The 26,036-nt window shown below is 35.0% G+C and overlaps 1 long non-coding RNA gene across 1 annotated transcript; it reads left to right on the top strand.

Annotated features, from left to right (window-relative positions):
- Window positions 1-570: 570 nt before the first annotated feature.
- LOC131031103 (uncharacterized) lies at window positions 571-2,420 on the top strand. Its single transcript, XR_009102974.2, has 3 exons — window positions 571-669; window positions 2,009-2,101; window positions 2,247-2,420. It is a non-coding gene; the product is annotated as an uncharacterized LOC131031103 (long non-coding RNA).
- The last annotated feature ends 23,616 nt before the right edge of the window (window positions 2,421-26,036 follow it).

Raw genomic sequence — 26,036 nt, forward strand, 5'->3', positions numbered from 1 at the left:
ACATCAGCGGCCCCTTCTTCTTCAAGGACGCCCTCTTTCCCTCCCCAGTGATTTGTTGTTTTGGGTTTCAGTTTTGCTTGTACATCATTCCCATTTTGGTTGTTTGTTGTCCAGAGATGACATTTCTTTTTGGGGGGGATGATGTTGTCGGGTAATTAAGCATTAAGGTAAATTGTGTTAGCGTCGACAGTTAACCCGTCGGTTGTCGACAGTTAACCCGTCGGTTGTCGACAGTTGGCACCGGGTAACTGACCAAACTCCTTTATATTGTATCTGTTTCCAATCTTTGGACATGCTATTGTAGTCAAACATATTACTATCATTGTATGTACTGGCTTATAATGAATCAATAGAACACTTGTGAGTTCCATATATTCTGTGTACTTTTGTCATTTATGCAATGTCTTAACCTGACACCCTACGGGAAAAACAAGTGTCCTTTAATGGAGTATTGTAAGCTTCACAAGGCATGTGAAACTGTACATCAATTTCCAAGTTGCGGCAAGTTGTAAATCACTATGCTTACGCGATTACAGTCGAGTTGACTGACAGATTTGACTTTTATATTTGTTAAGACTGTGAGGAAGTTTGATATTTTCTGGGGCATCTCTTAAACTGATGCGTTTCCTTGATGGTTGAATAAGCAAGCTCATCAAGACATTAACTCTGGTAAGGATCATAATCTCTCACAGCTTTAGTGGCTCAGTTCTTATTGCTTCTATAGTTTATATATATTAAATTATTGTAAGTAAAATTGCATAGATTTAAACAATTAGAAAGTTGTAAAAAAAATGAAAACAGTAATATCATCGACAGTCTAATACAACCCAAAATCATTACACATTTTAGAAATTTCATTACAAAATTCAGAGTTTAAACAACCTCATCATCATGCGAGGACTGAACTTAACCAGCACACTCTGCTTATAGTTTGTAGGCCCCTTTTCAACTCTCAGTTTTCTTAGCCCAACGTTTTTTTTTTCACCCTTCCCATGCGATAAACTTTTCTCTCTCACGCTGCTGGTATTAGCAGCGGGGATCTACAAATGTCCATTAAGCTTGATGAATGACATTACGGTATTATTTATTTTTTCAGATATTTGTTTTTTTTTGTATATTTTTACCTACATCATTACTATTCAGAAGTCGGAACAATAAAAAAAATCATCAAAATCTGATGTACCCTTTAGGATTTGTGGGTGTGTAAAGTTCGCTATGACGGCTACTGGTGTAGTTCTCTTTTTGAGTGTTTGGCTCCATTTTTTTCTTTTCTTTCTTTTCATTTTCCCTCCTTTTTTTTTTTTTTTACTTTCTTATTATATATTCTTGATTTTTTTAGTTTTTTTTAATGTTTTTGACTTTTATTTTCTCTCCTTGAAAACTTGTGCAATCCTTTCTTCTTCACCCTTTCTTCTTTTTTATTTTACATACTTTATTTGCTTTTCAGAGCTCTCTCATCTTGATGATGGATCATGGAGTGTGATAATAAACCATACATAGAACTAGAAACATTACATAATTTTAATGTTATTATGAATTGTAGAAATCTTATGCCTTTAATTTAAATAGATATTTTTCAGATATTTTATTTTTTAATCAAAACTACTAGAGTTGTTACAAGTGTTTTTTATCTTATTGTCAAATATGACAAATTTAAAATGTCTATTTAAATATGAAAAATTGAGGAAGAACTATCATTTCCATCTAAACTCATTTTGCTTGATACATATCTTTGTCAAAATCATTCTTATATAAATATCAATCAAATATAAATAAATTTTTATGCAACTTATTTTTCTATTATAAAAAATAAAATCAACTTATAAAATTTTGAACAAAATATCAATTAAAATTAATATAACTAAATTTATAGAATTTTTCAAAAACAATTTTTATTTTAGAAACTAATTTTTTATATAAATTTAAATTAAATATAAATAAACCTATCGTAAATTATAATCAGCATTTCCTTGATGTCTGAATAAGTAGTTTTGGTTATGCATTGCAGAAAGTATGTATGGGCTACATCACAATCAGTCAAACTTAAACAATTGAAGACATTAACTCTGGTAAGGATCATACTCTTTGCCAACTTTAGTGGGTAAGTTCTTATTGTTTGTATAGTTTTTTTTAACATTTTTGTAATTCTTTTGTTCAATATAAAAAGAAATTGTTAAATGTTTTATTTGTTTTTAAATAAGTTATTTTTAATAAGAGTTAATGATTCTCAATGAATTTTTTTGTAGCTAATAAAGTTGAATGGCTCTAATTAAGTCTACTAAGGGCCAAGTCTTGTTGAGTGCAAGACCTTTTATCATAAGACTCTTAGCCAAATATTTCAATGATTTATTCCATTTGAAATAGCTAAAAGTTATTTGTGAATGATATAAAATCCTCCATCAAAAAAATTGTAAAATCAAACAAATTGTTAGCACCTTTTTTTAAAAATAAAATAGAACATTTTTTTGATCTTAAAATTTGAGCTATAATTTAAAATATATATATTTTACGAAAAAAAAATATTAATATAATATTTTATTGACAGTAAACAATTAAAAATAAATTAGATATTAAATCTGTAGCATCTTGTTGTTTCAAATTTGGGAATGTAGTGCAGCATCTTGTTGTTCAGAAATTGTAAATGTTTATAGTTTATAGGTGGCCTTCAACTCTAGTATTTATTGTTTATTGTAGTTTGTTGTTTAGCTATTGAACATCAAGAATCTTTGTAATTTTTTAATTATTTCTTTCTTTTTTATTCAATTAATTTTTTATTATTTTGAATCTTTCGTATTAGATTTAATTTCTTAATTTATAATATGTTGTTAGAGGTTGCAGTCAGTAGGAGCCTCTAAAATTTATAGAGGAAGGTGTATTGGTAAAATTCTCAATTTAGATAGGGCAAAGTTCCCACTTAAAAAATTCTCAACTTTCAAATCTATACTTCTTTCTTAATTAGATATATGGTCTAATTTTTACACTATTTTTTTATTTATAAATATTCTCTTTTCATTTGATTTTTAGATTTAGTATCATTTTATAAATATTCTATCATAGTTTGTAGATTAGAGATATGGTCTAATTTTTATAATGAATTTAAATAATTAAAAAGAATTTAATTTTCTTTAAATTAGAAATTTTTTCAAAAAATTAATTACAAATATATCAAATAATTTTTTATTGAATTTGTATAAATATAATAAAAACCCAACATCATTAATTGTATATTTAGACAAGTTAAAAATTAGAAGTTTATACAAATTCCTCCTCAAAATTAGAAAATAAAGGATGGATTGTTGTGATACTAATATTTTATATTCATAAATATAATAAGAATAAGCAGTTGTGACATGCCCAACTTTAATAGTTTTATTTATTATATTTAATTATTTCTAAGACGATTTTATTAGAATTATGAGATGTGTTACTACATGATTATGTCTATAAACATGGAAGATCAATTTCTCCTAAATCATCAAAATCATCATAATTTCAAAATTCTTAATTTATATATTGTTTTTTAAATCATTAGAAGTCATCCCCCGAGTCTACAAGTTTGCTAATTTCTATATTTATTTTCAAAAATATCATATTAAGTGTATTAAAGCTACTATTTGGACTAGGATTTTTGTTTCTTTTCTAAGTTAGGAATTATTGCAAATTTGGACTTTTTTTTAATGTTTTAGGTATAAAGATTTGGATATAAAATAAAATATTTGATAAATTTTACACATTTTACATTTTCTTGTAATTCTATGTTTTTCTATTAATTGGATTGATATATTGTAAATTTTAAGAAAATTTAATGTCTTTATACCTTTAGAAAGCTTATGAAAAAATAGTTGCCTCAATTCTTTGTATTTATTGTTAGAGACCTTATACATTCCATGATATAGCATCAAAGTTTGTCAACATATTTTATTATTCTACTTTATAGACTACAATTTTTTTAGAAATGGTCTTTTTTATATTTGTGAAAATGTTTTTAAATTTTTTGTAGGAATATTTCTTTATAATTTAAAAAAAAAAATTAATAATCAAAGTTTGGTTGAAATATGAACATCAAATTTTGTTATAGTCAATGTTATGAAATTTTATGATATTTTATGATTATAACTCACACTACATACTATTTTTCCTTAATAGAAAGAAATCTAGAGTTCAAAATACAAACACGTATAAACCTATGTGAGGTTTAGTATTAGAGGAATTTTCTAGAAATATCTCATTATTGTCCACCTCTTAGGATTAAGAGAATAATTTGATAAGATGAAATTGTGGTACATTTTATTGAGGATAAATTATTTGTTTAACTTGTAATATCTTCAAATTAGGATTTAAAAAGTAAATATTGTTAGAATTAAGGTATCAACAAAACCACCGAGGTATTACCATGAAGCTCCCTTACCATGTTGAAAGTAATGGAAGAAATAAAATCTATGGATTCTAACTTGATTGTTGACACCACCCAAAATATGAAGGAAATTGATAACCAAAACAAGGAAAGCTATTTGAAGAAATGATTGGGAGAGAAGCTTGACTAATTTTTCTAACATCATTGCTAGGTTGTTTAGTGAAGTGAGTTTTAGGAATTATGTGAACATGAGAAGGAAGACTAAAAAAATTGATAAACATGTGGAGTAGGTTAGCACTAAGCTTGAGGCTTTGCCCTCGTTGGATGAAATTTTTTGTAATGACTCTTCTCATAAGGACCTAGTATGAAGATTTATAAGAAATTGAGACTCACCAAGAAAGTGAGGATGAGAGTTATAAGAATGACTTGTTGATTCTCCAACTAAGATACAAAATTATGAGGAGGAAGTGGATACTACCAAAGATTATATTGTGAAAATAAAATAATATTTTTTTTGAGATTTGCAACAAGGATTAAAAAATGGAAAGGATGCCATATGCAAGATGGTGGATGTCATTGATGACATGATGAGACACTTTGTTACCAAGGTAATTATCTTGTAGGCCAAAATAAAAAACACCAAAAGTGTGCATGACAAGTGTTAGGATAAAAAGAGAAGAAACAAAAGTTGGTTGATATGGTGAAGGAATAGGGTGTTTATCCTCCTAGGAGGAGAAACATGACACCTTATATAGAGAGTGAAAGAGCCTTCTTGCATTCTATGGGGTGTCATCCTATTGTTCTTGTTGTTGTTTCTTAGTGTCTTTGGAAATTGTTGGTTGTTTTAACTTTATCTTTTTAACTTTTGAAGATAGTTTCTTTATTTTAAGGTTAAAGATTATACGTTAGTTTTTTTAGTTTAGTTGGTTTTTTGTTGTTCCCCTAACTTATGAAGGATAAGGATTTAAAACATTTTTTTTTTCTAGCTTATTAATATAAAAAATAAAACCACTAAAGTGGGGTACAATCATGATAAAAAAAATAATAAATAGGAAAAGATTCTCATGGTCCAAATGAACCTACCCCTAATAGATATTCATAAGTTTGATGGTTTAGATGTAACTTCAATGATAAGTTTCATGGAACAATACTTTAAGCTTTATAATATACTAGACAATGCAGGGGTTGAAATAGCTTTGTTATATTTAAAATCAAAACCTTATCAATGGTCAATAGATAATAATTGACAAATAAGAGAATTTAATTAGTTGAAAATAATTTATTAAAAAATTAAAAACCCTTAATAAGAAACCATGGAAGTGAAGTTTTGTTACAAAGTTAACAAATTTGAAACAATTAAGAGTTGTCATTGACTATAATGTTGAACATATAAGATTGGTGATTACTTATTAGGTGACACCTTATTGGTATCTACAATTCTACATCAATAAACATAGTGACATAATTAAATATGATCATTTGTTAGAACGTTGTATAATTAGAAAAGTTGTGAAACAAATGTTACATGTTTAGCTCAACAAAAAATTACCACCAAAAAAGGTCTACACAAGGTCAAACCATTGGATGGAAAGACATAAATGTGGCTAAACTCATTAACATAAATGTGTAAGACTTCTTTAATCCAAGACAAATAACTAAGCTCTTTTCTCAACAAGAGACCAAGAAAAGTGAAAAAGGTTTATGTTTATCAAATGGTTTATAGGTCACAAGTGTCGTAATGATGAGAATAGACTAATGATTATTGATGAGGAGGTTGAAGAAAGAAAAGTAGCTATAAAAAAATTGAACGTGAAACTGGAGTATACAAATTCAGAGGAGAAAGAAAATGCTACTATCTCCCTACATGCATTGAATGGAGTATACCATAGAAACTAAAAGTGTTTGGTTATATAAAAAGAGAATTGGATTGTTAGATGAATTAATTTGTGTACCTAGTCTCCATCTTTCAAGTCACGACGATGCAAAAAAAATCACTTACTATGGTTAATGCCATAATATAAAACTCAATAGGAGATTATCACCTAGATTAGAAATGCTTGTTATCCCAACAAGAGGAGATGATATAGTTTTAGTAGTGTAATGGCTTAAACAATTAGAAACTATGTCCAATTTTCAATAATCAAATTCATAGATTTAAATACAAAAAATAAATTAAACTTCAACATTGCCCTCGTCACCAATGTTGCACATGATGAAGGCATTTGATCAATTGTCTTTAACTACTTTTTCATCAACCACACTTGCACTTTTTTTGATTGATTATGTTGTTTTTAATAGCATTTACTTTCATAATGACCATACTTGTGGCAATAGGAACACTAGACATTAATTTTATCATACCCAGGCTGATTTGATTTACTCCTATTTTTCTTGTCTCTAGAGTTGGGGCATAAGATGCTTCCTACCTCTCAAGTGTTTGTAATTCTGAAGTTTTGTAAACTAAAACTAACCCTTTCATACTTGCTTCTACCTTCACCTTTGGAGTTCCTTTTGGAATTGTTTCTTCCTCTCCCTTCGCCTTTTACATTGGCTTGAGCTTTGAAAGCTTGCTCCTGGGAGGAAGGTACTGACTTGTTTAGATGTTTCTCATGGGTTTATAGGTAACCCATCAACTCATCAATTGGCATAGTTGAGAGGTCCTTAGCCTTTTCTATTGCATTAAAAATTGGGTCAATTTTTGAAGGTATATTCTTGAAACTTTTCTCAACATTCCATTGCTCTTCTATTGTTTCCTCAATAATTCTCAACTAATTTAAATCAAAAGGAAAACTCTTGTATGAAAGTATAAATAAGCTAACCATCCTTTATTTGGAGTGTTTCAAAATCTTTTCAGAGCAGAGCATTTGGAGTTTTACTAATTTCATCTTATTAGTTCCTTGTAACTGGTTTGGATGATTTCCCAAATCCCTTTTGCATTGTTACTTGCTACTTTGGGGAATATTACCCCTGTCAAGGCTACCTCTATGCTTTTGCATCTTTTAATTTGGTATATTTCAACTAGGTCATCTGATTAACATTTGGAGTTTTACTAATCTCACCTTATTAGTTCCCTGTAACTGGTTTGGACAGTTACCCAAGTCTATTTTGCATAGTTAGTTGTTGTTACTCTAGGGAATATTGCCTTTGTCAAGGCTACCTCTATCAAATTTAAGACTTTTGCATCTCTTCTTTTGTTCTCTTTCAACTTGGTCATCTAATTACTTGTTAGAGCTACATACATTGCTGGGTTAGTCACATCTGTTAAACCACTGACCACTAGCTCGTACAAGTCATTTGTAGCTATGATGGTCTTCATCTTCTGTGCACACACATCATAATTTTACACATGAAACAATGGTTATTGATACTTGAAATTGAAAATAGTTGTCGATACCCAAAATAGGTTAAACAAAATAAAATCTAAATAAATAACAAAGAGATTGGTGCTATGTTACCAGTTTGGAGAATTGAGCCCAAACAAGACAACTATGGAAACCAAACTAGAGGAATATGATTCAAAAAGAGAGAAATTATATTTTATATTATCAAAATGTGTTTTACAATAATACTGTTGCATACAAATCATAAAATATTCCAGAGCTATTTTGGAAACTCTCTATCTCGAGCTATTATGTAAATGCCTTCTGCGGCTACTGTTGCAGTGCATATTGTTCTTCCTCAGAAAATTTCTTGTCCATGTCTTTATCTCTCTCTTATCTCACTTTGCTTATTGTTTATCTTCTCATTCCTTTGGTTTATCTCTTTCCATTTCAAATTAACCTATTGTAATGAATTTTCCTCCATAAAATCGAATCACAGTTCAAAAATCAATTCTAAACGCTAGAACAGAGCGCCCAAATATCAAATGCTATTTGATGGTTGCAGGAGGGAAAAACATCACTTAGGTACCTGTCAAAAATAATGCTTCGAGTCTAGGTTACAATATTCTGACATTAGCTCTTACTTATATGTGTAGACAATTGATGTTGCAATCATACAGATCCAACATGGACTTCAAACTGCACTTCACTGCCGATCTTAGCATTCACCGTCAAACTTGGAGTTAAAGACTTTCTATTCTTTTTTTAGCTTTAGTCTAAACTAATTTTATTGTTAGTATGTCTTAATTGCCAGTTCTAATTTTGGCTGAATAATGCATGCCCATTGCCCATGCATAGTTAATTTCTTGGTAGCTTGATTTATATTGCAGCGTATTGTTTGTTTTTATTTTGGAACTATAGTTAGTTTTTTCCACCGAATAATGCATGCTCTATTTTTTGCGGTGAATTTTCAATTTTACATGCTACAAATTGTAATATTTTAGAGGTGTAGAAAAGTATATATGCAAACCTTTGGTATTTTTTTGTTTAAGCTGCAATAAGAGAAACCGAGTACTTTGCCTTTGTTTGATAAATTCATCCATGATTCATTTATTGGTGTGTTAATATTGATTGGTGCTGGAAGTTTGAATTGCTATTAAGTTTTGGAGTTATCTTTTTTCTTTGTAATGTTTTTTTGAGTTTATCAGTTGGCTTTAAGAACATGGGTCGTTTTTCAGATTCTACAATTGGTATCAAAGCAGGTAATTTTGTTTTGGGTTGAGGTATAAGTGTTGGAATTTTGCCGAAGTTAATCATGTCGAATTCTAATAGCATGCTCATTCCAGGATTTGATGGGAATGAGTATGATTATTGGAATATTAAAATGGTGACCCTTTTGATAGGAAAAGATATGTGGGAGATTGTTGAATCAGGTCACGAGGAGCTAGCTAATTGGAATGCCCTTTCCACCAATATAGAACAACCAAGAAGGAGGTGAGGAAGAAGAATGCTCAAACTTTGTTTCACATTCAAATAGCTCTTGATAAGAGCTCATTTCCAAGAATTTCAGCTGCAAAGACAACCAAATATGCCTAGAAGACTCTACAAGAAGCTTACTAAGGTAGTGCCCAAGTTTTTTATTAAGGTAAAAATAGGTTTTGAAGGGACCCAAAACCCTTTACAAGAAGATTACATAAAATGTAGCATTAAAGCCCAACCAAAAAAAATAGACCAGAAAGACAACATGACTGACAAAAAACAAGACACACAAAGAGAATCCCAGCCCAACACCAACAAAAAGCCAGCAGAAGAACACAACATCACCAACAAAAGAAACAACACTAACCCAGGTTCTTTAAAGTTTCAACAACTTCAACTTCAAGTCGATTCATCTTTTGGGCCGCTTCCTTCAACTTCAAGATGTCCTGAGGCAAATTTGTCGTCTTCTTCTTCGTACTTGTCCTCATTCTCTTGCTCGGACCCAAAGTATCCTCAGTACCCAAATATTTTTTCTGGTCTAGGTCAATAAAAACCCTGTCTTGGTGAAGTCTTTCTAACTTAGCCACCAAAGTATGCATATTATCAGTCGAGGATTTAATAATTTTGTGGCTATGCTCCATAATTTTGCACAGGGTGGTTTGACATTTATTGATCCTCTGTTCCGCTTCCCCAAACTTATTATCATACTTATTCTTCATCTTTTCAATTGCTTCCACATTCTTGGTTAAGAAAGCCGCCATCATTTTCTTCTCATCTTCAGTCCAAAGGGCACAAGCAGAGGTCCTTTGAGGCTTCTCCTTCACAACACCATAAGGAAAGGGCTCAATTTTCTCCCACTTATCCTCCTTAGCATGTAAATATTCAATGTTAGAAGAAAGGGCTCTCTGTTTGAGGTTGAGGATTTTAATCTCATGAAAAAACCATCTGAAGAGTCTAAAGAGATACACAGAGCTATTTTTAGCGGTCTGCAAAACCCCAAAAGCAATCTCCTACTTGGGTTGAAAATCCTGAAAGCTCAAATCCATAGACGCTTGAGAGTTTCCTTCCTTGTCATGAGGAGAAAGAGAGTCCTCAGAGTTAGGAGGGGAAATAGGAACATCATGCTCTTGGGAACTATAAAAAATCACAAGGGTAGAACCTTTCCCTTTCCCCTTGACTTTCTTTACAAATTTAGCTCTCCTCGTCGAAGGAGAACCCTTTCCCTTGCTGGTCCCTGCAGACATATTCTTCTACATCCTTTTAGGTTTCTTGGGAGGTGGGGGGAAAGGCCTCTTCCTCCTCATCCTCAGTGTCCCAAGCCTCACCCCCAGAACTACCACTTTCTTCCCCACCATCATCAGAGACTGAGAGAGCTTGATTAGGGTTCTCAGAGACCCTAGCCTTAAAATATTAATAGATGAGCAAGATTAATTCTTGATGCAGAATAGGGTTATTGTGGGGATTCTCTCTATATTCAATAATATCGGCATTCAAAGAGGAGAGCAAGTAAAAGGGAAAGGAGATCTTCACCTTATGTTTGAAATGGTTTAGCAAAACAAAGTGGTACCCATAAATCTTCGTAAACCTACCGTCCAGAGTGAAGAATTCCATAATCGCTTTAAGGAGTTCCCTCTAAATGGGCTTTGTCTACTTCGAATTGAAGTTAGACTTATTAACCTTCACCAAATTCACCTTCTCCTTAGCCGTGTTGGGGAACTTCATAACAGCCCCCTCCGAGACCTTTCTATCTCGGTAAAATTTAATGCCCTCTGTGGAGAGGCCGAAAACCTCCACAACGAGGCTCTCATACACCACAATCGCTTTACCAAATAAGTTGATCTTCCCATTTGTCCACTCCTTCAAAAAAATCTTAGTAACTCTCTGATCATTCCCATGAAGCCTCTCCAAGTAAGGCATCACCCCTCCTTGCTACAGCCGATACCAGATGATCACATTATTTCTCTACCTCTCATAGTTTACAGGTTCAACCCTAAGTCTATTCCCACCCATCTTGCCAGCCAGAGGAGATTGAGCCCCCAAAAGGTAAGAAAATAGACAACACTCTAAAGATCCAGCAAGCCCAATAAAGACAAGAACAACCCAGAAAGTGTGCAAAGTATAAATGATATCAATGATATCAAAGGCTTTCTGACAGTTGCCATCCTCAACAATGATCGCATAATCAATAGATGTTCTTTAAGATTTGGACTTCACACCCAAACGAGCAAGACAATCAGCAATAATATTTACTTCCCGATAGGCATGAGAGATGAAGCATCTTTCAAAGGTTTGAATTATCTTAATCAAGGACTTAATAAGATTTTTAATAGTCCATGAAGCTCTATTCTTCCCATTTAGACATTTTATAATGTTGTTAGAATCACCTTCAATCCAAACCATTCTGCAATTAAGACGCCTAGCAATGTCCAACATTTTATAGGAGCCCATGGCTTCCACAAGGTGGTTGGTCTGGCTACCCATGGGGAGTGCCACAACTGCAAGACATCTACCATTCTCATCTTTAATCACTCCCCCACACCCAGACAACCTTGAGTTTCCCTTAGCTACCCCATCAAAGTTAATCTTCACCCATCAACTAGGAGGGTAATGCCACACCAGACCTTCTCTTGACTTCATAATCTGACCCATAGATTTAGATATATCAATTTTTAGTTGCCACTCCCTGGATATTCTAAGATCATAGTCCTTACAATGAACATTAGGTTTTTTGCTGAGATCACCACCCAAAAGATTAATGTTCTCCCCAATGGCTCTACAAATTTTCTCTGAAACCACCTTAGGAGGAAGGGCAGTATCCGTAAAGACTTTGTTATTTCTCTCCTTCCAAACCCCCCAAATGAGATGATGAAAGATAAAAGACCAGAGGACCTTGATAACATGATTGGAAGAAGGTCTATTCCATTGAAAGAATAGGTCTTGGACCATCTCAGGGAACACCCAACAAAGGTTCCATTTCTGCAGGATTCTGCTCCTGATCTCACAAGCAAAGGAACAATGGAGAGAAATGTGTGAGACAAATTCCTCATCCTGCATACACAGATAGAACCTATTGGGTATTATGAATCCTCTACGACAAAGATTATCCATAGTAAGAACCTTGTTCAGAAGAAGGAGACAAAAATATGTATTGACTTTAGGAATAAGATCTTTCACCCAAGCTCTCACCCAAAAAGGAAGGGGTGAAGAGGATGAATTTAGCAAAGAGACAACTGAAGCCACTAAAAAACAACTAGAGGAAGTACCATTCCATATCAAAAGGTCTTTAAAATCAGGATTAAGCGTCCGAGAGTTGAAAGAAAGCTGAATAGGAAGAAGAGCTTCACTCACCATAGTTAAGTTAACCCAATGATGATCTTCCCAATAATTTTCTACAAACTATCCAAAAATGGCTTTGCATTCCTCCATGAAAGGGAAGAAGGAAGAAAGACTGCATAACAGCTCATTAAAGAGCCACATATCTTCCCCAAACTGGATTTTCCTTCCATCTTCAACCTTCCAGCTCATACCTAAAGCAACCAAATTTCTAGCCTTTAACACATTATTCCAGAGTTGTGAACCAAAAGGAATAGCAGAGGAATTTATGAATTCCACCAACGAAGAGACACTATACAAATACTTGCTTTTCCAGATAGAGTTCCACTCCCATTTCTCTTCATAGATTCTCCAAATCTTCTTAGCCAGAAGGGCCTTGTTAAAGATCCTGATACTTCTGGTGCCAAGTCCCCCAAAATATTTGGGCTTGCAAACATTCTCCCAAGCAAGTAACGAAATGCGCTTTCTCTCCTCAACTCCTGACCAAAGAAAATGTTTATGAAGTCTCTCAATGATATCCACAAATTTTGAAGGAATCTTGAACAAACTTAAAGCATAGACTGGCAAATTTTGCAGCGAGGACTTCAAAAGTTGAATCTTACAAGCCTGACTAAGTAGAGACCCTTTCCATCCAACAAGTTTCTTGTTAAACCTATCAACCAAAGAGTTCCAAAAGGATTCTAGCAGTTTCGAGCAAAGGGAAGACCAAGATAAGTGGAGGGAAGGGAGCCAATCTCACAACCAAGGATGTTAGCAATCCTTCTTTGTCTCTCCTCAGGAGTATTAATGAAGAAAAGATAACTCTTTCTCTAGTTTATAAGCTGACTCAAAGCCTGACCATAAAGTTCAAGAATGTTCTTTAGCATTCTAGCTTCCTGGATAGAAGAGCTGCACATTAGAATAGTATCATCAACAAACTATTGATGAGAACACACCAAATTAAAGGATGAAGGATTCAAACCTTGGACAATCCCTTCAGAAACCAGCTTATGCATGTATCTCTCAAATTTTTTAGCCATAATGGTAAAGAGAATAGCAGAGAAGGAGTCATGCTATCTAAGGCCTCTAGATGGATTTAAAATATGAGTTGGGGATCCATTAACTATAACAACAAGAGAAGAATTAGATATCAATTGCCAAATAAGTCATATAACTCTATTTCCAAATACAAAAGCCATTAGGATTTTGAATAAAAAATACCAGTCCACCTGATCATAGGCTTTTGGATAAATCCAGTTTAATTAGGAATCCCCGCTTATTAGAGACCTCCAATGAATGAATATTCTCATGCATTGTGATAATAGAATTAAGGATTTGTCTGCCTGGGACAAATCCATTTTGTTGAGGGGATATAATTGAAGGCAAAAGGAACAATAATCTTGAGGTTAAAACTTTTGAGATAATTTTATAAAACAAATTGCAAAGGATGATAGAGCGAAAGCTATCCATTAAAGCAACTCCAGAAGATTTAGTAACCAAAACTATGTTAGACACAATGTACCACTGAGAGGGGGGTGAATCAGTGGTTCTCAAACTTTTCCCTTTAACTATCCTATGTGAGTAGACCAGTTATCCTTCTAACTCAATGCAGACTTATAGGTAAGAAGCAAAACCAACACAAATGCAATCACACACAAAGGAGACATCACATAACACCAACATATATGAGGAAAACCCAAGATGGGAAAAAACTCGGTGAGAAATGTTGTTGGAGTCTACTGCTCCTATCCAACCTCACAATGAATATCTGATTACAATGTTTAGGGCACCAACCCAAGGAGCACCAACCCCTGATTTAGGGCACCAACCCAAGGAGCACCAACCCCCAATTCAGGGCACCAACTCAAGGAGCTACAACCCCTGCACCGAGATACACTTCAATGAATACAAAACATAATCATTAACAAAATAATAACTTTGTTACAAATGGATTTTGTAACACTTCTACAAATCTCTTTGTTGGATCTTCTATCCAGTTCATTGTTGGTTCTCTGCTAACCCTCACACTTTTGCAACCTTACTCTCTGCTCACCTTCTCCTACCACTGGTCACCTTCTCCTGCTGCTTCTCACTTGCTAACTTAGGCTCTACTGGTTGTTCATCTGATGGACTCTGCACTTGACTATCGATTACTCAGCTTATTGGTTCCACCCTAATCTATTCTGTGCCTGTGGGATCTTCTTTGCAACACACTCACGACCACCTCACTCTATGCTATCCTTTGGCTGGCTTGAACACCACCTGTTCACTTCTACACTAATCCTCCTTTGCTTCTTGTCGGTTGTATTAACCTTACTGGTTAAGCCTTTGCTAAACCCTGTTGCCGGTTGTCTCCCTTCTTCTTTATCTTTATGATCCTCTGCAGATATCACTCTTTTTCTACTTCTCTATTTGGCCTTTTGCATTACTTGGCAACATCTCTCTCTGAGGCATCATCTAATTCTATCTCTGACCTGCATATATATGATCAGACATTCCTGCCAAAAGCAACATTTGAACTTGGCACCTTAGGGTATCTTCCACTGATCACGAGGCACATCGAATCCAATCAGCTCTCCTTCTAGAGATCGACCACCTGCAACGGATCAATCAACCGTTGTCAATCTCGTGGCTTTCAATACACGTTTGCTATGTTTAGCAAAAATGGCCCTGTTCCTCAACCTACTTCTGTCAATCACATTTAGTGATCTTGCAGTTGCCTTTTCCAAATCTGATCTACAGTAGAGTGTCTTTCATCGATCATGGCATCACTCAGATCTTCGGTTTGCATTGAGCTGCAAACCCTTTGCAATCCTCTGTGATTGTCACAGTCAATATTTAATGTCGACCAAACACCAGCTACCTCACCAACACGACACATCACCAACCTTTGCGAGCTTGCCACTTCAACTCCATGTGACAACCTTGTCGATATCCACCTCAATAAAGATCTCTGTGTCGGCTAGACTCGGTCATCGACAATCAACATGCAACCAGTCCTTTTTTCTGCTAGTTCACTAAATTTGTCGGTATCTCACACTTTATCGATTAACCATCATGTCTGTACTTTGTTGATCTATCGGTGGAACACCTTAACTAGTCGCCAGACATGCCTATCCATAGCATTCTCATTCTCATTAGGTAGGAGCACATCACTTAGCCTCTTTTCTCTCTTACTGGTTCTCATACTTATCGGTAGGCACCTTGATGACACCATGTATCAACCTTCAACTATTTCCATCTAAGGCATCTGCATGTCGATTGCACTGTCTATCTACAACTGCTCCACTTTGCCTTCTCTATCATTAGACTGGACATCATCTCAGCTCGTTTGTCAAGGTGACAAACCCATCACTTCTTTACTCTTCGTTTTCTATCCTGGTGGCTTATCATGCCTTCTATGTCAGTCCAGTGCATATCCCTGATTTCATGCACTTGAGGAATCCGTTTGATTCATTGGTAGATTTGGTGTGATCCTTCAAACACATGCCTTTACCTCTTCTTCCTTATCTCATAGAACTAAGATGCATACTTTGCATAATAGGAGATAAGATCCACTTACCAGTGGGAGTGGATCCTTGTCATCTACATCCCGCAATGCACTCATGTGGCTTCCCTATTTGTGCAACATATCTTCAAATAGGCACATGTGATCCGATTGGGCACACTCACTATTAGCTATCTCTTTACATGGTGACTGCATCTCTATCTGATGGGAGTCATGTTGTTCTACATCCACACATCATACTGGTGACCTGTACATCCTTCTCCTCCTATGTTGATGTGATTCAGGTAACATTCCATCTCTTCATCACAAACAACAACTCAACATCTCGCTCATCTTGCTTGTACACTGGTCATAAGTTTTCCAGTTGACAACCACTCACTTGGTTGATTTGTCTTCTCCATGTCAACACATCACTTACTAGTTGACATACCCTCCTTACTGGTGACAGAGTATACTGGTAACCTATCCATATCATCCACACAAGTCAAACACTAGCTTGTGTACTAGTGACTCCAGTGGTCATTCCTCTGAATGACATTCTCTTCTTTTCCAGTGACTTGCAACACTAGTTGACATCAATAACTGCATGTCAACAATAATCCCATACCGGTTGTCCTTCTATACCGGTTAACATCAATGACAACACAATGCCAATAATATCCCCCTTTGGCATTGATTTCAACTCATGTAGTATCCGACATAGTACATAATCTTTCTCCCCTTTTGTATGATCCATGGATTCTCACACATGTAGTATGCGGTATACTACATAATCCTTCTCCCCCTTTGACAACAATGGAAAGGGGCACTGTCAGGGTCTCTCATCTCCTTGAATTTACTGGTCACTAACAAATTTTCCTCTCTCCCTTTTTGTTTACCGAATGCTTCTCCTCCTTCTGCATCCTTTCAATTCATAGCATTTGAGATAAAGAGCTCTGTATACACCTAAAAATGGTCTAAAGATAATTAATTGAAAAAGCAATTATTTGATTAATCTCCCTCCCCAATTTAATTGAATTCATCAAACAATTTGATTAAATCATCCAAATTCATCTACTTATTAATAAATCTAAGGATTTATTAAATAGGTTCATCTCAATAATCCTCCTTGATTAATTAATTCAAATTAATTAATCTTCTCCATCAAAACCATTTCTTCCAACTCCTAATTAAAACAAATCAAAACAATGAGTTGTTGAAACTAATTAGCCATTTTTCTATTAAATGAATTTCTAAATTCAAATTCTCCTACATTTAACCACCTAACCTAACCATTCCTAAACCTAACCCATTCTACCTACCCCCATGTTCCCTTTCATCTAACATTTTCTAGAACCTTTGTGACACTTGTCACTAAGTGTTCCCTTTAATCCAACCTCCTTTGCCAATCTCCTCCAATTTAACCATTGATATCTTCAGATCAATCTTGACCGTTGAATCCTGCCACATCACCCCTAGCATTGGGAAATCCTATAAATAGACCCTATTTTGGAGAACAAATGGCCAATTCACATACATTCATTTTGGTCCTAATTCATGTCAATTTACCAATTCACTAATTCATGCTAATTCATGCTCAAATTTAGCTCATGCATTGTTATTATAGGCATCTAGCTTATAATTCATTAGTTTAGCAATGTTATCATGCTCAATTTGGTTTGAATCTTAGCTTAATCATGCTAGGATAATCATGAATTCTAATAGATTAATCATGCTATCATATTAGTTCATGCATAATCATTCAAACCCTCCATCTAAGTGTAGTCAAGTCATTGGAATTTGCATACTAAGATCTGAGAGCAAAATCCAGACTCGCATTACTAGGAGGCAATAAATCGATTAGTTAATGGTTTATTGTTTTTTGTTTCAATTTGCTAACCATTGCTTGTAATGACTTATTGAGTGCATTGTGGTTGTAGGTACAGGTACACTTCATAGAGCATGACATTTTGGAACCCACCATGGGGCCGAAATCATCATTTTCAACCTCCCAAGCTTCCTCAAAATCCATCTCCGCCGGATCAGAATCAAAATGTCGTACGAGTTGCCTTTTTGGCTCAAACGAGTTGCCTTTTCATCTCGTACGATACTAATCCTGACTCGTACGAGATTTTAGAGTGCAAATTATTTACTTGTACTATGTTGATCCTCTGTCGTACGAATTTATTTTCACTGTCGTACGACAGTAAATTCTGTTTCATACGAGTTTCTGTTTGATTAAATTCTGTGTCGTACGAGTCTTCTTGCATTACTGTATGAAAATTAATTCTTTGTCGTGCTAAATGGAAAATAATGTCGTACGAGTCTCTGTGTCTGTAAAATTTAATAAACTGCAAGTTAGGGTTTTTTTTTTTGGTTTTAATCTGAGATTTCTAACACTAAACCTGACTAGTTTTTTTTATATTTTTGGCAGCCTAACGATTTTCTGCAGATACGCTTGTCAAAGAAAATACACATACCAAAGACAAAATTCTAAACAATGACTACTAATGAGTTTTTGCAGGTTGCCTAAGGATTCCGCTAAAAACTTTGTGTATTCTTTAAGTTTTTTAGGCACACTTCATTTTTGGGCTAAAAAAATGAACAAACATGTATTTGGTGTTTTGATGATAGGTGAGTATGCTCTCACCTTTCTTAGGTGATCAGAAAGCTAGATTCATCTTTTCATTCATTAGTGCATATCTTTAGCAGGCCTGCCCTCCCGAGGAGTTAATAACTCTTAGCCATTAAGGCTGGTGAGAGGGGAACGACCTAAGTGGGAACAGCTAACGCCAAGTAATCCAACCCACTATAAAATAATTATGTTTTTGATGAAAATCAAAGCAGCGGTAGTGCTCAGGAATAGCTCTCCTCCATACCTTCGGGTATATCAAACCTTGGTTTTCAAGGCTGGGAGACCTCTTAATTGAGTTTATACCTCGACGTGCCGAATGGATCCTTTACTAAATCCAAGTTAAAATAGAAGCTACCTGATTCACCTCTGAAAGGGTGATAATCTTTATGCAAGAGAGATAGTAACTCTCCCAAGACACTTGCCATATCGTGCCCCCATTAGCATTTGGAGTCGGATAATACGGCGTTGAGAATCCATTGCGTGATGCTCAGCGATCGTATTCTGATTAGCTATTGGGTGTGTACCTAAGTCAACAAGCAAAGGTTTTCATTCTCAGCCAACTTCCTTAGGGTTTTAGCATGCTTGGAGTCAATTATTATATCGTGTGTTTGCTGTGTATTCATCCCTAAAAGTGAAAAATCAAACATATCAAACTGGAAAACACAAGCAACACACCAAAATTCACAAAACAAAATTCAGCAAAACAAACATTTTTTTGTCTCTGTCTGGTTCTGTGTCATACAAATTAGGATATTTGTCGTACGAGTTAAGATTGCTGTCGTACGAAAGAGTTTGTAGAAAATCCTTAGTTGTACTACATAGCATTCTATGTCGTACGAGTCATCCAGTTTGTTGTACGGTTCATAAACTTATGTCGTACGAGTTGCTGTTGTTTCAAAGAATTTTTTTTGGTCTGTCATATAGGTCATCAAGCTGTGTCGTACAAGTCTCCTAGTCTGTCGTATGGTTCAGAAAAGTTTGTCGTACGAGTTGCTAAGAAGTCTATTATGTCATACAAGCCTGTATCTTGTGTCGTCCTCAGCTGATTCTTATGTCGTACGAAACTCTACATTTGTCAGTCCAGAACTAAGTCTTACATACCTGTTTCAGATTTGTCATTTCTGTCTGGTCAAAATTGCAGTAAACATAAACACCTGGTGTCTATTATTCTGTGTTTAAAATCATCACGTGTATGCCCGTCCTAACTAGATCTCAAAGACAAAAAATTGCAGAGACCAAAATCGAAACATTAGAAACAACTAGAATCATGGAACATGAAGATGAAATACAAGTGGAAGGAGAAATAACAGAACAAAACATCAAAGACATCAAAAAGGACCCTCAATTCGACAAATTTATGCGAAAATTGTTGGAGGAAGAAAAAGAAAAATATTTTCTAATGTTAGCCAAATCTGGTGCTACACTCCCTCAAGATTTTGATGTGAACAAATTAACACAAAAGAGAAGTGATCCTCCTCCTAATAATGAACCATATGAAGACATCTTTGGTCTCAAAATGAATGATATGTCAAATCCTCGTAACACTAAAACCAATGATGAGACTTACATCCCCCAAAGAGATGAAGTAGAAATCCTAAATAACATTCAACCCAATAATGATACAAGAAGGATTAGAGATGAACCAAGAAGAGATCTAGATCCTCCTAGAATACAAAATCAGGGTTATGCAAGAACAAATCACGTTGATAATCCTATCACAACCCTCACACAACAACTACAAATGATGCAAACGCAAATCCAAGACATGCAAAGAGGAAATGTTAGGCGATATTCACTCCAAGAAATTTGTCCCTATCCTTTTGATAGAAACCTAAACATGATAACATTTCCTATAGGATTTGAAACTCCCAGATATGAGAAATATGACAGAAGCACTGACCCTCAAGACCACATACGAGAGTTTTGCACCATGAGTATGGAGTTTGCACACGAGGATACATACTTAATGAGACTATTTCCGAAAATTTTAAATGGGCTAGCCATGGAATGGTTTTCTAAACCGCCTCCCGGAATTAGATCATTTTCAGAACTGGTAGATAAATTTGTTTCGCAATACTCGTATAACATACAACCAGAAGTGACAATGTTAGACTTGTGTAACACTAAATAAAAAACTGGAGAATCATTCATGACATGCCTACAACGATGGAGACGTCTTGCGTCACGATATCCTCGTACCATACCAGAGTATGAGAAAATGTACATCTTTATTGACAACTTAAACAATCAAATGAGTTATCATTTAAAAATGCAAGGAAATCAAAGTTTTTGAAAAATGGTTGATAATGGAATTAGAATGGAAGAAGCCATGATAAAGAAAGGCGAATTAAAAATATGCAAAGAAGGAATCTATTCTCCTAACCACAACAATAACAACCATCATAATGACAAACCAAAATTTTGGAATAGAAACTGAAATATAGTTAACGATGGAATAGTGGATAATAATAATGTAAAACCAAAACAACTAGTTTTCAATTTATCTACTTACTCGGCAGCAGCACAACAAAATAATAATCACCAAAGAGCAACTATCAAAACATTCTTTCAAAGACAATTTACAGACATTGGTGAACCCCTGGGGTCAAAATTAAAAACACTTATCGCTAACAAATTGATTTCTTTGCCAAAAGAAAGAAACTATGAACCTCAAATAAAACCACACCGGTGGAATGATCATCAATATTGCGATTTCCATCAAAACAAAGGACATCTCACAGATAATTGTCAAAAGTTGAGACATGTCATACAAGATTTGATTGACAAAGGAGTAATAACGGTGGATGGACATACAACAAATGAATCTCATACAACTTTTAAAACTCCACTTCCCAACTATGAGAAAGGTGAGTCCTCAACAATAAACAATGGTAAGGGTAAAGCAAAGGTAAACTATGCTCATACATATGATAGTGTGGTGAATGTGATTGTAGTTAAAGAAAAACAAAATCAAGAACATGCTCAGGCTATAACAAGAAGCAAAGCCAAAGTTATTTTGCCAAGTCCTAGAACAAACACATCATCCACAACAAAACAATACAATTTAGTGGAACAATTGCAGAAAACACTTGCGCAGATATCCATCTTGGAGCTTTTGAAACTTTCACCCGCACACAAGGAAATTCTTGAATGAGCATTAGTAGATACCACCATATCCAAAGATCTTGATATTGATCAATTCCAAACCATGGTGGGACACCTCATAACCCCTCACTGCTTATCATTCACTGAAGAAGATGACATGTCCTTGCAACATCCCCACAATGCTCCCTTGCATATAGAAGTCATCATTCATAAAACGTGCGTTAAACGTGTCCTAATAGACGAAGGAGCTGGTCTAAATATCTGTTCATTAAGTCTTGTTCGTGCTTTAGGATATTCAAAAGATGCAGTTGATGCTCGAAAAAGGATCACTATAAAAGCCTATGATGAAGAAGAGCGTTCCTCCAAAGGAATTGTGATACTACCCATCAAAGTGGGACCTTTGTAGAAAGATACAGCATGCCAAGTTCTAGACTTGGATTTATCATATAATATACTCCTAGGGAGACCATGGATCCATGACTTGCAAGTTGTCCCATCAACATACCATCAATGTGTAAAATCTCCATACAATGGTGAAGAAATCACTATCTCTGCAGATTCAAATTCTTTTCAATATTGCAGCAATCTCAAAATAGCTCAAGAAGTCACCATTCCTCATAATAGGGAGGCATCATCTTCAAACACACAATCCAAGGAACAATCATTTGCCTCTATTCTGTCAAGTATGGAAAAACAAATGCAGCTAAAAGATCGAGGAAACGGAGAATATTTGACATCACAAATACCACTCTCTGCTAAATCCTTGGGAAAACCATCAAACTCTACACAACAACCAGTTGTAAAACATCTTCCAATATTTGATGGAGCATTTATTAGTGCTGGGACCTTATCAGAGGAAACAAAAGACAAAGATGTGCTACAGTGGCTATACAAGGATGAAGAGGTCCAACAAAAGATCAACAATGTTCGCATACCTACAGAAAAATATGGAAAAGGATTTAGCATCCTCAGAAAGATGGGATACACCAGAACCGGTCCTATAGGGAAAAGAAAAGAAGGTATCTCAGAACCTATCCAACCTTACACTTAGCAGACTACAGACAAATCAGGCATAGGATATGGACAAGCTAATTTGCCAGAAGATACACTTTTTAGTCAACAACAAGAAGAATATGAGAACATACAAGAACAACTTGCTATTGAAAGGGAGCAACAAGAACGAACAAGGAAATGGGAAAAGAAGTAAGCTTCAGATCAACAAGAAAAACAGATCAAAAGTACCTCTCAAGCAGCATTAAATCTTGATCAAAACGAACATGATCCTAGTACAAATCTAGGAGAGCTCATAACAAGGTTGACAAAACTCAATCTCAGTCCTGAAGAAGCTGAATATGAAAGAAGACAAGACATATTACGAATAATAGAAGAAATGCTATATGATAAAATCTATAGATTACAAGCTATCAGTGAGATAGATTCTAATGAGTGGGAATGGGATTCCCATCATTCTAAAGACTCAGCTAAAGAAAGTTGCTTTGAAGGAGATGTAGAAGTTGATATAGTTCACACGTATGTAGAACAAACATTAGGGACCAGACTACTTGAATCAGAATCACATTCGGCTGACATGGACTTAATCGAGGACGATCAGGGTTTTCTTATACGAGGTCATTCTAATGAGAGTACTGTTCTAGACATGGACCTGCATACTGAAAATTTTGACACATCTATCATGACCCTTAATACCCTTGAAACATCTCAACCTGACGATCCCTTACCTCTACTACACCCTGAACTTATTGATTGGGAAAATGAAGGACATACCGCCATTGATACCTTTCCAAATGATAATGCTATATCCTTATATCTTAATGCAATCGAACCTATAACAACCTTCACCAGGGATTCCGCTAACGTATCTTTGAGTCAAGTGGGTGCCAAATCTCCTAGTTGCAAAAATGAAAATAAAGAAAAGAATATCAGATTTAATGTTGAAAACCATTTATTGGCAACATTAGATCGAGAAAAAGAAAAAACAAAGGATGCATCCAATGGTGAAAACCTCCTTGAGGCACCGGAAGATGGGAGATTTGACACTTTACCTGAGCACTATCAAGAAAGGTCATCCATTCTAATTGAACCAACAGAGGCGATTAACATTGGCACAATAGAGAAACCAAAGATTCTGCATCCAGCGACTTCTCTATCAGAAAAAGAAATGCAACAATATATGGAATTTTTTAAACGAAGGCAAATAAATTTCGCCTGGTCATATGCAGACATGCTAGGGATAGATCCAAGGATTATTATGCATCACCTAAATGTAAGTCCAGGAGCCAAACTAGTCAAACAAAAGTTAAGGAAAATGCATCCACATATTGCTATTCTAGTCAAAGCAGAACTAAAGAAACTATTGGATGTCAGATTCATCAGACCTGTGGCCTATCCTCAATGGGTATCCAACATCGTTCCTGTTTCAAAACCAAATAAAAGCATCAAAATATGCACAGACTTCAGAGATCTTAATAATGCTTGTCCAAAGGATGATTTTCCTCTACCTAACATTAACATCATTGTAGATTTAACTGCTGGACACACCATGTTCTCTCTAATGGATGGTTTCTCTGGATACAATCAAATCAAAATAGCAATTGAAGATCAAGAAAAGATAGCTTTCACATGCCCATGGGGTACTTTCTGCTGGAATGTCATGCCTTTTGGATTAAAGAATGCATGTGCTACATATCAAAGAGCTATGACAACTATATTTCATGACATGATGCATACATTCATGGAAGATTATGTCGATGAAATCTTAGCAAAATCATACAATAGAGAAGAACATATAGAGATATTGGAAAATATTTTTGACAGGTTAGAACAATACAAGCTATGACTAAACCCTAAGAAATGTGCCTTTGGTGTTACTTCAGGCAAACTATTGGGATACATTGTTTCAGCTAGAGGTATCGAAGTGGATCCAGCTAAGGTAAAAGCAATCATGGAAATGGCATCTCCTAAAAATATCAGTCAACTCCGATCACTTCAGGGAAGACTCCAGTCAATTAGAAGATTTGTTGCTCAGCTAGCAGATAAATGTCAATCATTTACTCATCTGTTACATAAAAATGTTCACTCTAAATGGGACAATCAATGTGAAGACTCATTCAACAAAATCAAGGCATATCTCATGCAACCACCTGTACTAATGTCACCAATTCCTGGAAAACCATTATTACTCTATGTATCAATCACTGAGACATCACTAGGAGTTCTACTTGCACAACAGGACAATGAAGGAAAAGAAAGAGTTATCTACTACATCAACAGAACATTAGTAGGATATGAGATCAACTATTCATCAACAGAAAAATCATGTGTGGCAGTAGTTTTTGCTTCTCAAAAATTACGACACTACCTCTTATCTCACTCCATCAAGTTAATAGCTAAAATCGATCCTCTCAAATATTTACTCAGCAAAGCAACATTAACAGGACGATTAGCTAAATGGATCATGATCCTAAGCGAGTTTGATATTGAATATGTTGATAGGAGAGCTATCAAAGGACAAGTCATTGTAGAACAATTAGTAGAGGCGCCACTTCAAGCTGATCATCCTTTAAGGATTGAATTTCCTGATACAAATATCTTAATAGTCACAACAAAACATGGCGACTATACTTTGACGGTTCATATACACAACATGGATCAGGAGCAGGTATTTTACTTATCACACCACAAGGTCATACAATCCCAAAAGCATACAAATTAAGCTTTCCATGTACAAACAATATAGTAGAGTATGAAGCATTGGTAACGGGTATCAAAATGGCTATAGAATGGAACATCAAACAACTTCAGGTGTTCAGAGACTCTCAGCTTGTCATCAACCAAATCAATGATGACTATCAAACGAAAGATGACAAACTCATGCCTTACAAAAAGATGGTGGAAGATTTCAAGAAACACTTTGACGAAATCACTTTTGAACAAATTCCAAGAAATGATAATAAAGTAGCAGACGCCATGGCAACATTGGCTTCTCTATTACAAACACAAGAAAATCAAGAACATTATGAATTCCTGGTTGAAGAGTTGTTTTATCTTGCCTATAATTGTCCGGTTACCCAAACCATCTATCAACTCATTGGACATAACTCATCCTGCTATGGCCAAACTTACACATACCTAAAAGATAACACCTTACCTCCCGACCTATCAAAGAACCAAAAGAGAAACTTTATTCGCCAATCCTCTTAGTATACTCTCGTCGCAGACACCCTATTTAAACGAGGTCTAGACGATACTCTCTTAAGATGTCTCGAACAAGAAGAATCTGAGAAGGCCTTACATGAAGTCCATAATGACATTTGTGGCACTCAT

The sequence above is a fragment of the Cryptomeria japonica genome, chromosome 7 (assembly GCF_030272615.1).
Source record: "Cryptomeria japonica chromosome 7, Sugi_1.0, whole genome shotgun sequence".
NCBI lineage: Eukaryota > Viridiplantae > Streptophyta > Pinopsida > Cupressales > Cupressaceae > Cryptomeria > Cryptomeria japonica.